The sequence below is a fragment of the Rhinoderma darwinii genome, chromosome 12 (assembly GCF_050947455.1).
Source record: "Rhinoderma darwinii isolate aRhiDar2 chromosome 12, aRhiDar2.hap1, whole genome shotgun sequence".
NCBI classification, from domain to species: Eukaryota; Metazoa; Chordata; class Amphibia; order Anura; family Rhinodermatidae; genus Rhinoderma; species Rhinoderma darwinii.
In genome coordinates this window covers 78,399,529-78,411,508 of record NC_134698.1, presented here as the reverse complement: position 1 = coordinate 78,411,508, position 11,980 = coordinate 78,399,529, and positions in this window count along the sequence as shown.

Genomic DNA, 11,980 nt, shown 5'->3' with positions numbered 1-11,980 from the left:
CGATCGCTCGTCCCCATAAGTTATCATCATGTCGGCAGCGCGTCTACCTGTTTACACACCAAGATGTGCTGCCGACAAGGATAATATTTTACTTTTTTTGAATGATACAATCAGCAGATGATCGAGCGTTTGCCTGTTCGTTGCTGATCGCTGCCCTGTTTACACAAGACAATTATCGGCAACGAGCCTTCTATGAACGATAGTTTGCCTGATAATTGCCCGGTGTAAAACCACCTTAAGGCTCCTAACAAAAGGACACCAGGCACAGATATTGTATATTTACAATGGACTAGGGCATTAACCCATTGAGTATTAGAGCCCTGAACACTAAATTACTATACTCCAGTGACCGTGCCTTAAAGCTGGCAATACACATTCGATTTCTGTTGCCACATCCTGTCAATTTCAAATGGCTCTGCCAACAATCAAATATGTATAGGTGCAACCTGCCTGTTCCCCATCAGCTGGCATTCACAGTAAAGGATCAGACAGGTGAAAATCAAACCCGTACCATTTTTTTATTTCTCCAAAATAAGCAGCGCCAGTGTGCCTAGCAGCCACTTATCCCTATCCATATAAATAACAGGGTCCACAGGCATTTGAATGAGTGAGCTGTAAATGGGCTATTGACCCACTGAACACAGGGCCTGACACTAGGTAATGGGACATGAAACCACCAGACATTAGGACTCTGGCATTAAGCCACTAGGCACCAAACACTGGGCCATCAAGTATTGTGGATATTCCATCACTAATCCTCTGCCCGTGGACTTGGGGCACATTCAGAGGTCACTAAGTACTAGGCCATAAATGACTGTAGACCTAGGGAATGGAGACATGGTGAGGCTAGACACCAGGGAATGAAGGAATGGTGAGGCTAGACACCAGGGAATGGAGGAATGGTGAGGCTGAACACCAGGGAATGGAGGAATGGTGAGGCTAGACACCAGGGAATGGAGGAATGGTGAGGCTAGACACCAGGGAATCGAGGAATGGTGAGGCTGGACACCAGGGAATGGAGGACCAGTTACTCCGCTACCAGAGATTAGACCTCTTACTGCTAAAGGGGGTCTCGATGACAACCCTTGTGCATAGGGCAAATGGATGTCAAAGAGGGGAACCCCTCTATGAGCCAGAATAGCGAGGCACTCTGTAAGAGCAGCTCCTATTCTAGCAGACATGGCCAGTCCATGCATTACATAGATGGACATTTGTTTGAATGGCAGCATATAATGCTCCACATTGGTATTGCCAGAGGCAAGTTTCCCCTGCAATGACGGCTGATTTCCGGGGCTACTACTTTTTAAAAAGGGTTGGTCTTTTTTGTGATTTTGTTTCTGCCCTTTTTATAATACTTCACATAATTTCCAGAGTTAGAAATGTTACTGTGAAAAGCTTCCAGCTCTGCTTTATCTCACAATTGTTTCAGAAAGGAATTGGGTTACGGAGTGTGGAATATAATTGGACATAACCAGTTTTATCTATTTCTCTTGTATATTCCCAAATACATGGATTGCTGTTTAATCATATCAGTAAGGAGATAAAGTCAACAATAGTAGTCGTTTTCATTATCATTTTATTACAAAAAACAGATGGCGCCACAAAATTGTATAGTCGCCCGCTATTTATTCCCCGCATAAATGATTGCATTGTCCCTAGTCAATGATAAACTGCAGTAAATTTAGATTTCGGCAACCATCTCGTCTTGGCTCTGATCATATTTTAGGCTACTGTAAGCGAAACTCTAAAATTCCTCTAACCCGGAACCAAGCGAAATGCCATCAATGTCTGCCATGAGACAACGTCTTTAAAGGAGTTCTCAGTACTTTAACATTGATGGTCTATTCTTAGTTTAGGCCATTAGTGTCATCAGTGGGGTCTAACCAGTTACAGCACAGTGAAGGGAATAAACAGCAGTACCAGGCACATCCGCTTATACTGAAGAGCTGCTTTGCCTATGTAAACAATGGCACAATAGTACTGCTATGTCAATAATTTAGGTGCAGATAGTGCTGCCTTCTTGTCTTTCTCTGTAAATTTATGTAGGTACTGATAGTACTGCCTCCCCATCTCTCCCTATGAATTATCTAGGTACGGATAGTAGTGCCTCCCTGTCTCTCCCTGTGAATGATCTTGGTACAGATAGTACTGCCGCCCTGTCTCTCCCTGTAAATTATGTAGGCACAGATAGTACTGCCTCCCTGTCTCCTCCTGTAAATTATATAGATACAGATACTACTGCCTCCCTGTCTTTCCCTGTAAATGATGTAGGTACAGATAGTACTGCTTCCCTGTCTCCTCCTATAATTATGTAGATACAGACAGTATTGCCTCCCTGTCTCCTCTTGTAAATGATGTAGATACAGATAGTACTGCCGCCCTGTTTTTTCCCTGTAAATTATAGTATTGCCTCCCTGTCTCTCTCTCTCAATGATTTGCCGCTCTGTCTCCTCCTGTAAATTATATAGGTACAAATAGTGCTGCCTCCCTGTCTCTCTTTGTGAATGATGTAAGTACAGATAGTACTGCCTCCCTGTCTTTCCCTGTAAATTATATAAGCAGTGTATATATAGCATTTGTCTGCAGCAGTGTCTTCAAAGGTCTATACCACTAGGCCTGAGTCTATGGGTCGGTCCTGTAAACATTTGATACTTCTTGATCAGATGAGTAGGGTTAAAGCTACAAAATAATTCCCCCAAATTATTATTATACATTTTCCCATGCAGTTTTTATTGACATATTATTCTGCACCGACCCCCTGCAGAGGACGTTCTGGTTCCCTCTTACTAATATTTTTATTAAATCTTTTTTGCAAATTAGATTGCACATTATCACGATTAATTAATTACATTTCAGAGAGATGAGAAGGCTGCAGAGGGCAGATTAGTGATTGTGAGCTGAAGTGGCATGCAAATAAACTCCTATTGATTCATTGCTCTCAACATCTCTACCTCCGCTTTATATTTTCCAATTAAAAGAGTCTCATCCAAGCAGCAAGCCGAAAGTGATGTTATACTTCTTACAATGTAGCAAAGACGGTGACAGTAGCTAACAAGAAACTCAGATTACATTAATTAACCTATTCATTAACAACATGGTTTCTTTGCATTATGTCATACATTGACCGATCCAAAATGTTTTCTGTATAGTATCGTTAACGGGCACAAAAATGTAATGGGCTCATGTAGTCACCTTGCGTGGGTAAACCGTACATCCTATTGCCTGGCATTACAGATAGCACTGCCTCCCTGTCTGTTCCTGTAAATGATGTTGGTAGAGATAGTACTGCCTTCCTGTCTCTTTCTGTAAATGATGTTGGTACAGATAGTACTGCCTCCCTGTCTCCTCCTGTAAATGATGTTGGTACAGATAGTACTGCCTCCCTGTCTCTTCCTGTAAATAATGTAGGTACAGATAGTACTGCCTCCTTGTATCTCCCTGTAACTGATGTAGGTATAAATAGTATTGCCTTCCTGTCTCCCCCTATAAATAATGTAGGTACAGATAGTACTGCCTCCATGTCGCCTCTTGTAAATTATATATGTACAAATAGTACTGCCTCCCTGTCTCTTTCTGTAAATGATGTTGGTACAGATAGTACTGGCTCCCTGTCTCCTCCTGTAAATGATGTTGGTAGAGATAGTACTGCCTTCCTGTCTCTTTCTGTAAATGATGTTGGTACAGATAGTACTGCCTCCTTGTATCTCCCTGTAACTGATGTAGGTATAAATAGTATTGCCTTCCTGTCTCCCCCTATAAATAATGTAGGTACAGATAGTACTGCCTCCATGTCGCCTCTTGTAAATTATATATGTACAAATAGTACTGCCTCTCTGTATCTTTCTGTAAGTTATGTAGGTTACAAATATTAGCGCCTCCCTGACTATTCCTGTAAATGATGTAGGTACAGACAACACTGATTTTTCAGAATAATTTGTTATATGCGTGTACATTAGGAATGATACTATTTATGGCCATTATATAACTTGTATTACATATTTTTTAGCATTTTTTTTCTCTCTGCAGGCTCTCTCTCAAATTCTGAGTTTTGCCTGAGCTAGTTTGGGGGGGGAGGGTCTAAATGCTTTCATGTCTCCCATACATTGCACACATAGAAGAGCGAACACTGAGTCTATAAGTCAAATATAAAATACTAATTTTTATTTCATCAATTCTAAAAGATTACATACAAAATACATTTTAAAAATGAATCTACACAGATGAAAAGCAGGATCGCCAGGCAGTAGAGGATATTACACAGATATTCAATAGCAATATACAACAGAATGCATGTTGTGAAAGACACAATGTAAAAGTGCGTAGTGCAGAGTAAATATCACATGTTTGTGCATCTTACTGAAAAGATATTCTACCAAAACTATCGTTAGTCCCCGCAGAGGATCAAATATGTACTAGAACATTATAATATAAATGTCACGTAGGGTCTGTGGACCCACTGGGCCGTACCGCCTTGGTGGTATGGCAGCTGGCCAACAGGGCGCAGGTCAAAGTCTATAGTTCGTATAGGGTACCTGTGGCAGCTCGGACAGCAGCAACAGCACGGCACAACTTTGACTCAGCACAGTACTCGACCAGGATAGTATGGAATGCAGGGAACAGAAACAGGAACACACTAGGATACCATTGCATAGACAAATTTAGGGAACAACAACAACGCTCAGGCATAGAAGCAAGGGCCTGAACCCCCCTTATAGTTCAGGGACTCATGGGTTCAAAGTTCATCAAAGTCTGGTGCGCGCGCTGCCCCTTGAAGAGCTGGCATGAGAGTGCGTGCGCACCCTACGGGATCTGGCTGAGGTGAGTGGAAGCGAGCGCTGGCGTCTCCTGAGGAGGAGGCTGGGGCCAGTGCTCACCGACTCGTGGCTGCGGCTGTCAGGGGGAGATTGGAGCTGACGGCCCGCAGCCACGGACATGACAATAACGCTACTCCAAAGGTTCCGTATTCCCAATGTAAAGTACTGAGTGCAAACGGTTCAAAAAAAGTCTGGGATGGAGAGCGACATACTAACCCGATGCTGCTGAGTCTCAGGATTGGCGTCCTGCCCAGACACGCATTTCGGCTTCCTAATCTATGTCTGGGGGTGGCACTTACCAATTCACACTACCTATTTATCATATACGGTGACCAAGTGCAGAGCGACCTGGCCCATATGGGGGAATATATTAAAGAAAATACCTAGATCATTCATCGGTGTCATGACTGCATTTGTCCACAGCATCACATCACATGGTATAGGCGTCATGTGTCACGTGAGGCGCGCGCATGCTTACATCGTCTCACAACGCGTCGCATCACGTGTACATAGAGATACCGGCTTATAGTGAGTTCTATGGACGCTTGCGCACTTGATCAGGGTTCGCTGTATATGCCATCCGGTCATATACAATTGATCATCATATATATTTTCAGGTGCATATTTCAAATTTATAGAATAAATACTAACAATATTTTGTCTCTAAGCCTTTCAGGAATCTGCCGTATTCACACAAAAATAAAATCTTAGTATTGGATCGGCTTTTAATATTGGCCAATATCTATTTAAATGACTTTTCATCTCATCCCAACGGGAATGATACGATGTGATGAACGTCACCTGATTACTATTAATTGTTCTTCCGGCTGGCTGTAGAAGTCTATTTCTTTCACTATCTTGGGCTCCTTTTTTTGCCTTCCTAATACGTTTGCCGTATCCACGATCAATGAATCAGTTTTCAAGATCTTTTGCTTGGTTTTGGAAATCTTCATTTGTTGAACAAGTGCGCTTCAGTCTGAGGCATTGACCTATAGGTATAGCAGCAATTGTTTGTTTCGGATGCGCAGAAGCAGCATGCAGAAGTGAATTTACCGATGTTTCTTTCCTAAATAAATCACTTTTAATATATCCATTATCACCACATTTTATCAAAATATTCAAAAAATCACATTGTTTTTTATCGTATATTCATATATTAATCTGATATTCCAATAGTTTAAATTTAGTTTGGATGTAAACCGCTGTAACTGTTCAGATGTCCGCTGCCAGATCATGAAGATGTCGTCAATGAAGCGGGCCCAAAAGATGACCCGGTCCATTGACGTACCACGATCGGACAGGAACAAGTCTCTATCCCACAGCTCCAGGAACAAGTGAGCATATGACGGTGCACATGCAGCCCCCATCGCCGTTCCCTCGAGCTGTATGAAAAATGACCCATTAAATGTGAATACATTATGTGTCAAGGCAAATTCTAATAGAGTGGTAAGTAGCTGGACAAAGTTCTCCTCTCATCCCTAAGAAGTATGTGGTAGCTTGCACTCCATCACTGTGTCTAATGCTGGTATATAGCGATTCGACATCGAACGTGACCAACCACATATCTGTGTCCAAATGAGTTCTCTCTAAGTTTTGTACATTCTACTAGAGGTTTGAGATGGTAATCTATGAATTTACAGATGTTTTCAGTGCAGTTACCTTGCCCAGAAATGATCGGTCTACCCGGTGGATTCTTGAGGTTTTTACGAACTTTTGGGAGTAAATACAGTGTCGCTATTACAGGTATTGGTACGATGAGTGCATCATCTACGTTTTTGGTTATAATTCCATCCACCATTGCTTGTTTTAAGATATTGACTCGTTGTTCCCTGTAAGAAAGGATTGAATTAAATGTCAATTTCTTATAACATTTTGTATCTCTTAGTTGGCGATTTTCTTCCTTTTCATGCTCTGGATTGATAATAGGAAATCTCTGCATCTGATCGTCCAGTCTAGTAATTACTGATCTGTTCTCTCAAATCTTTGCTTGTTAATTACAGTAATTGGGATTAAACAATCACTTGTCCTCTCTTATCTTTAATCATAAGTGTCACCTTGGAGGTGATTCCTCAAACCCAACATCAGTTCTAGCATGTGAAAAACATCACTTGTCACCTATCCCAACATCTGCTGTGATCTCTGCATTATAGCATTGCATTTTAGGTTAATATATATGATCGCTTTTGTCAAGTTATATTAGAATACTGGTATTTTGTTGCATTACCCCGTTTTCACAATTAAAGTGTAATGATAGGGGTAGGGAAACGGACAAGTGAGGCCTAATCTACCCGCCACTCTGTCCCTGCCTACTTGCAACGACCCGCGCTAGGCGACGGGGTACAACTGGGCGGCGGTCCCTACGCTTAGTAAGTGCACGAGACAAACAGACAAGGGTACACAAAGCTAAGGGAAATGGGGCAGTTGCCCACGGCAACACCGTGAGCAACAAGAGAAGTGAACGAGCCGAGTCAAACCAGGAGTGTACGAGGTACCAAACGCAGAGCAGGAGAGTAGTCAGTAAGCCGGGGTCAATATGGAGCAGGATCAAATAGTCAGAAGCTGTAGCTGGGCCAGGAAACCACACGAGAAGAATCACAAGCAAAGGAGGAACAGGAAAGGCAGGTATAAATAGACAGAGGGCGGGAGCTAGCTGAGTCTGGCCAGGCTGCGATAGGCTCTCCCACTCCTAAGCCTGCCAGCCTGAGTGGTGGAAGCTGGAGTCAGTCTCAGAGACATAGACTCAGGTGAAGACTGATTACCTATGGGCGTTAACCCCGAAGCTGTGCCTGGCAGATCCTTTACATAAAGTTATAATCTTGTATATAAGGGCAGTATTATAGTAGTTATATTCTTGTATATAGGGGTCAGTATTATAGTAGTTATATTCTCGTATATAAGAGCAGTATTATAGTAGTTGTATTCTTGTATATAGGAGCAGTATTATAGTAGTTATATTCTAGTATATAGGGGCAGTATTATAGTAGTTATATTCTTGTATATAGGGGCAGTATTATAGTAGTTATATTCTCGTATATAAGAGCAGTATTATAGTAGTTGTATTCTTGTATATAGGAGCAGTATTATAGTAGTTATATTCTAGTATATAGGGGCAGTATTATAGTAGTTATATTCTTGTATATAGGGGCAGTATTATAGTAGTTATATTCTTGTATATTTGGGGCAGTATTATAGTAGTTATATTCTTGTATATAGGAGCAGTATTATAGTAGTTATATTCTTGTATATAGGGAGAAGTATTATAGTAGTTATATTCTTGTATATAGGGAGCAGTATTATAGTAGTTATATTCTTGTATATAGGAGCAGTATTATAGTAGTTATATTCTTGTATATAGGGGGCAGTATTATAGTAGATATATTCTTGTATATAGGGGGCAGTATTATAGTAGTTATATTCTTGTATATGGGGGCAGTATTATAGTAGTTATATTCTTGTATATAGGGGACAGTATTATAGTAGTTATATTCTTGTATATAGGAGCAGTATTATAGTAGTTATATTCTTGTATATAGGGGGCAGTATTATAGTAGTTATATTCTTGTATATAGGAGTAGTATTATAGTAGTTATATTCTTGTATATAGGAGCAGTATTATAGTAGTTATATTCTTATATATAGGGGGCAGTATTATAGTAGTTATATTCTTGTATATAGGGGCAGTATTATAGTAGTTATATTCTTGTATATAGGAGGCAGTATTATAGTAGTTATATTCTTGTATATAGGGAGCAGTATTATAGCAGTTATATTCTTGTATATAGAGAGCAGTATTATAGTAGTTATATTCTTGTATATAGGGAGCAGTATTATAGTAGTTATATTCTTGTATATAGGAGCAGTATTCTAGTAGTTGTATTCTTGTATATAGGGGGCAGTATTATAGTGGTTCTTATATAGGGTTTTCTTATTGCTGCTACCACTTCTTCTAGTGATCAGCAGGGATCGCAGCGTTTGACCCCCATTGCTCGGACATTTGTGATATTTTATAACCTATCCTGTGCTATCCTGAGACAACCTACTAAAGTGATCAATAGAAATTATGTTGGAAAACTCAGCTGACAGTAGAATCTGATTGCACCCACTGCTCAGTCCTTATAGTAACCTGTATTTACTACCTGCTCTATGTGTTCTAACTGGGATAGAAATTTGCCTGCTTTGTTTCTATTTTCCATACCCCGTCTTCCCTGTCACATCTCTATGGTAACCGCTTCTAAAGCAATCTGTATAAAATAACTACATTATAAATAATGTATTTATTATAATGTCCTCATAAATTATTCAGCCCTAAAATGTGTCTAATTTATGTAGATTACAGTAATAGCGAGGAAAAATTATATCCATGGTGTGAAAGGTGCGCATCTTGTGACACTGCTCGGGCTGAGGTGGACTAAGATGGTGCCCATGGGATGGAGAGGACCTCAGATCTGTTAAAAAATGTCACTGGTCACAGTTCATCCAAACTTATCTCTAAATACACAGCAGGACCACCACCAGTTATGGTACACGGTATATATCTCCCATATTAGTCATGACTGGCACACACACACACTATATGGAGAAAAGTATTGCCCCCCCATATCATTGATTTCAGGTGTTTCCTTCAGTCCCATTCCCCCAGGTGTATAACATCCGGCGCTCGCCCTGCAGTCACTTTACAGACATTTGGGATAGAACGGATCCTTGTAAAGAGATCAGTGAATTCCAGCGCGGTCCTGTAATAGGACGCCACCGTTGTAACACGTCAGTTCCGGAAATTTCTTCCCTCCTAGATATTTCACCATCATCTGTGACTGGTATTATTGTAAAGTGGAAGGAACCGCCGCAACTCAGCCACAAAGTGCAGACCACGTAAAGTTACAGAGTGGGGGTGCCGAGTGCTGAAAAGTCACCAACGCTCTGCTGACTCAATAACTGCAGAGTACAGACCTCCTCTGGTATTAACATCTGCACAGAAACTGTGCCCAGGAGCTTCAGCCTTACATCACCAAGCACAATGCCAAGCGTCAGATAGAGGGGTGTAAAGCCGCCGCCACTGGACTCTGGAGCAGCGGAAATGTGTTCTGTGGAGTGACGCTTCACTATCTGGCGTCTGATGGAAGAGTCTGGGTTTGGTGAATACCTGGAGAACGTTACCTGCCTGACTGCATTGTGCCAGCTGTAAAGTTTGATGGAGGAGGATAATTCTATGGGGATGTTTTTCAGGGGTCGGCCCATTAGTTCCAGTAAAGGGAAATTTTAATGCTTCAGCACACGAGACATTTTGGATAATTGCAGCTTCCAACATTGTGGGAACAGTTTGGGGTTCGGCTTTTTTTCTGTTCCAGCACGACTGTGCCCCAGTGCACAAGGTCCATAAAGACAGGGTTGGTTGGTAAGATACTATATATACCCCTGTACTACTAAGATACTGTATATTCCCCTGTACTAGGAAGATACTGTATATACCCCTGTACTAGGAAGATACTGTATATACCCCTGTACTAGGGAAAAAATTGTGGCATGGGTCAGTGAGCCTAAGTGTATGTTCACACGCCCTATTTACGGACGTAATTCAGGCATTTTACGCCTGGAATTACGCCCGAAAATACGGCACCAAAGCGTCGGCAAACATCTGCCCATTGAATTCAATGGGTCTTACAATGTTCTGTGCAGAAGGGCTTTTTTTTTACGCGCCGCTGTCAAAAGACGGCGCGTAAAAAGACGGCCGCCTCAAAGAAGTGCATGTCACTTCATGGGACGTAATTGGAGCCGTTTTTTATTGACTCCATTGAAAAACAGCTCCAATTACGTCTGTAATGGACGCCGCAAAAAACGCCTGCACATGCAAAAACGTCTGAAATTCAGGAGCTGTTTTCGCCTGAAAACAGCTCCGTAATTTCAGACGTAATTGGCGTTGCCGTGTGAACATAGCCTAAAAGTTTGAGAACTGGTTTGTACCAATGACCACAAGGAACTTGATCATGTATGTTCCATTGACACCAACCACCTGTATATTGTGTATACCCCTGATCGCAAGGGTGGAGTACAAAAATATATGGTGCCAATAAAACAAGGAGGGAAACCTAAATCCAAGATATCCACTAGGTCTTGTGAGTCTCTATCAACACCAACGGCCTCCACCATTGACCATGTTATTCTAGTTATTCTTCCTCTACACTAGAATATCTAGAGATTTGACTCCATGATCGTATAAGGCATTTATATAAATGAAGAATACTATTGAAGGGTGTGTATACTTTTGCAACCATATTTTGATAGAATATCATAACTTGCATCCTGAATATGAATGTTTCTAAAAGACCATCAGCCAAAACACACTCTTTTATAATTAGGCGAAATCAAGTATATTTGTGGATGGAGAAAGTGTTACAGGATAGAAATAGACTTGATTCATTTGATAACACTTGAGAAAAACAGATCAGAAGACTCTACTTCATCCGCTGTCAGGAATATTTTATCACATACAATATAAAGTGTCTCTGGCAAAGCACCCGCACAGAAGTCTTGACATATCTCGCTCCAAGGAGGCCCTCAAGTGCCGAGGTTCTGCATGCGCCGAAGGAGCATCCTTTTTCCTTTTTGTCTCGCACTTCTTGATTCCCGGGCACCGACGTTTGTTTTTGTACAGAAGGAAACAATCATATTTGTCACTGGACGCTGTAAAGGGAACTAAACTTTTTCCAAAAACTTTTGACAAGTCATAGATACATGTCAGAAGTTTTGATCGGTGGGGTTTCGAGCAGTGAGACCCCCATCAATCATATACTTTCTATTGAGCCCATAAACGACTTGCTCAGCTTTCCGAGAAAAGGCGTTCAGAAACTAAGCAGAACATCACTCACCCCAGCTCCTTTGGTCTCTTCGTTTTAGCGATCGGTGGGGGTCTCCATGCTCAAAATCCCCCCCCCCCCATCAAAACTTCTGACATGTCACTATAACATGTCAAAAGTTTTTTGAATGTTTTAGCTACACTTTAATACATTTTGTTATTTATCATAATTTTCAAAATAGGGTTAAATGGCAACTTATTTTGCGCAATTCCCAAGGTCATGGGGCAATTTTGTTCAGAAACGTTTTCTGTTCATATTTTTCCCGTGTCTAAAGAAAGTCCTATGCAGACACTGACTAAAAGTTTTCAACTCCAG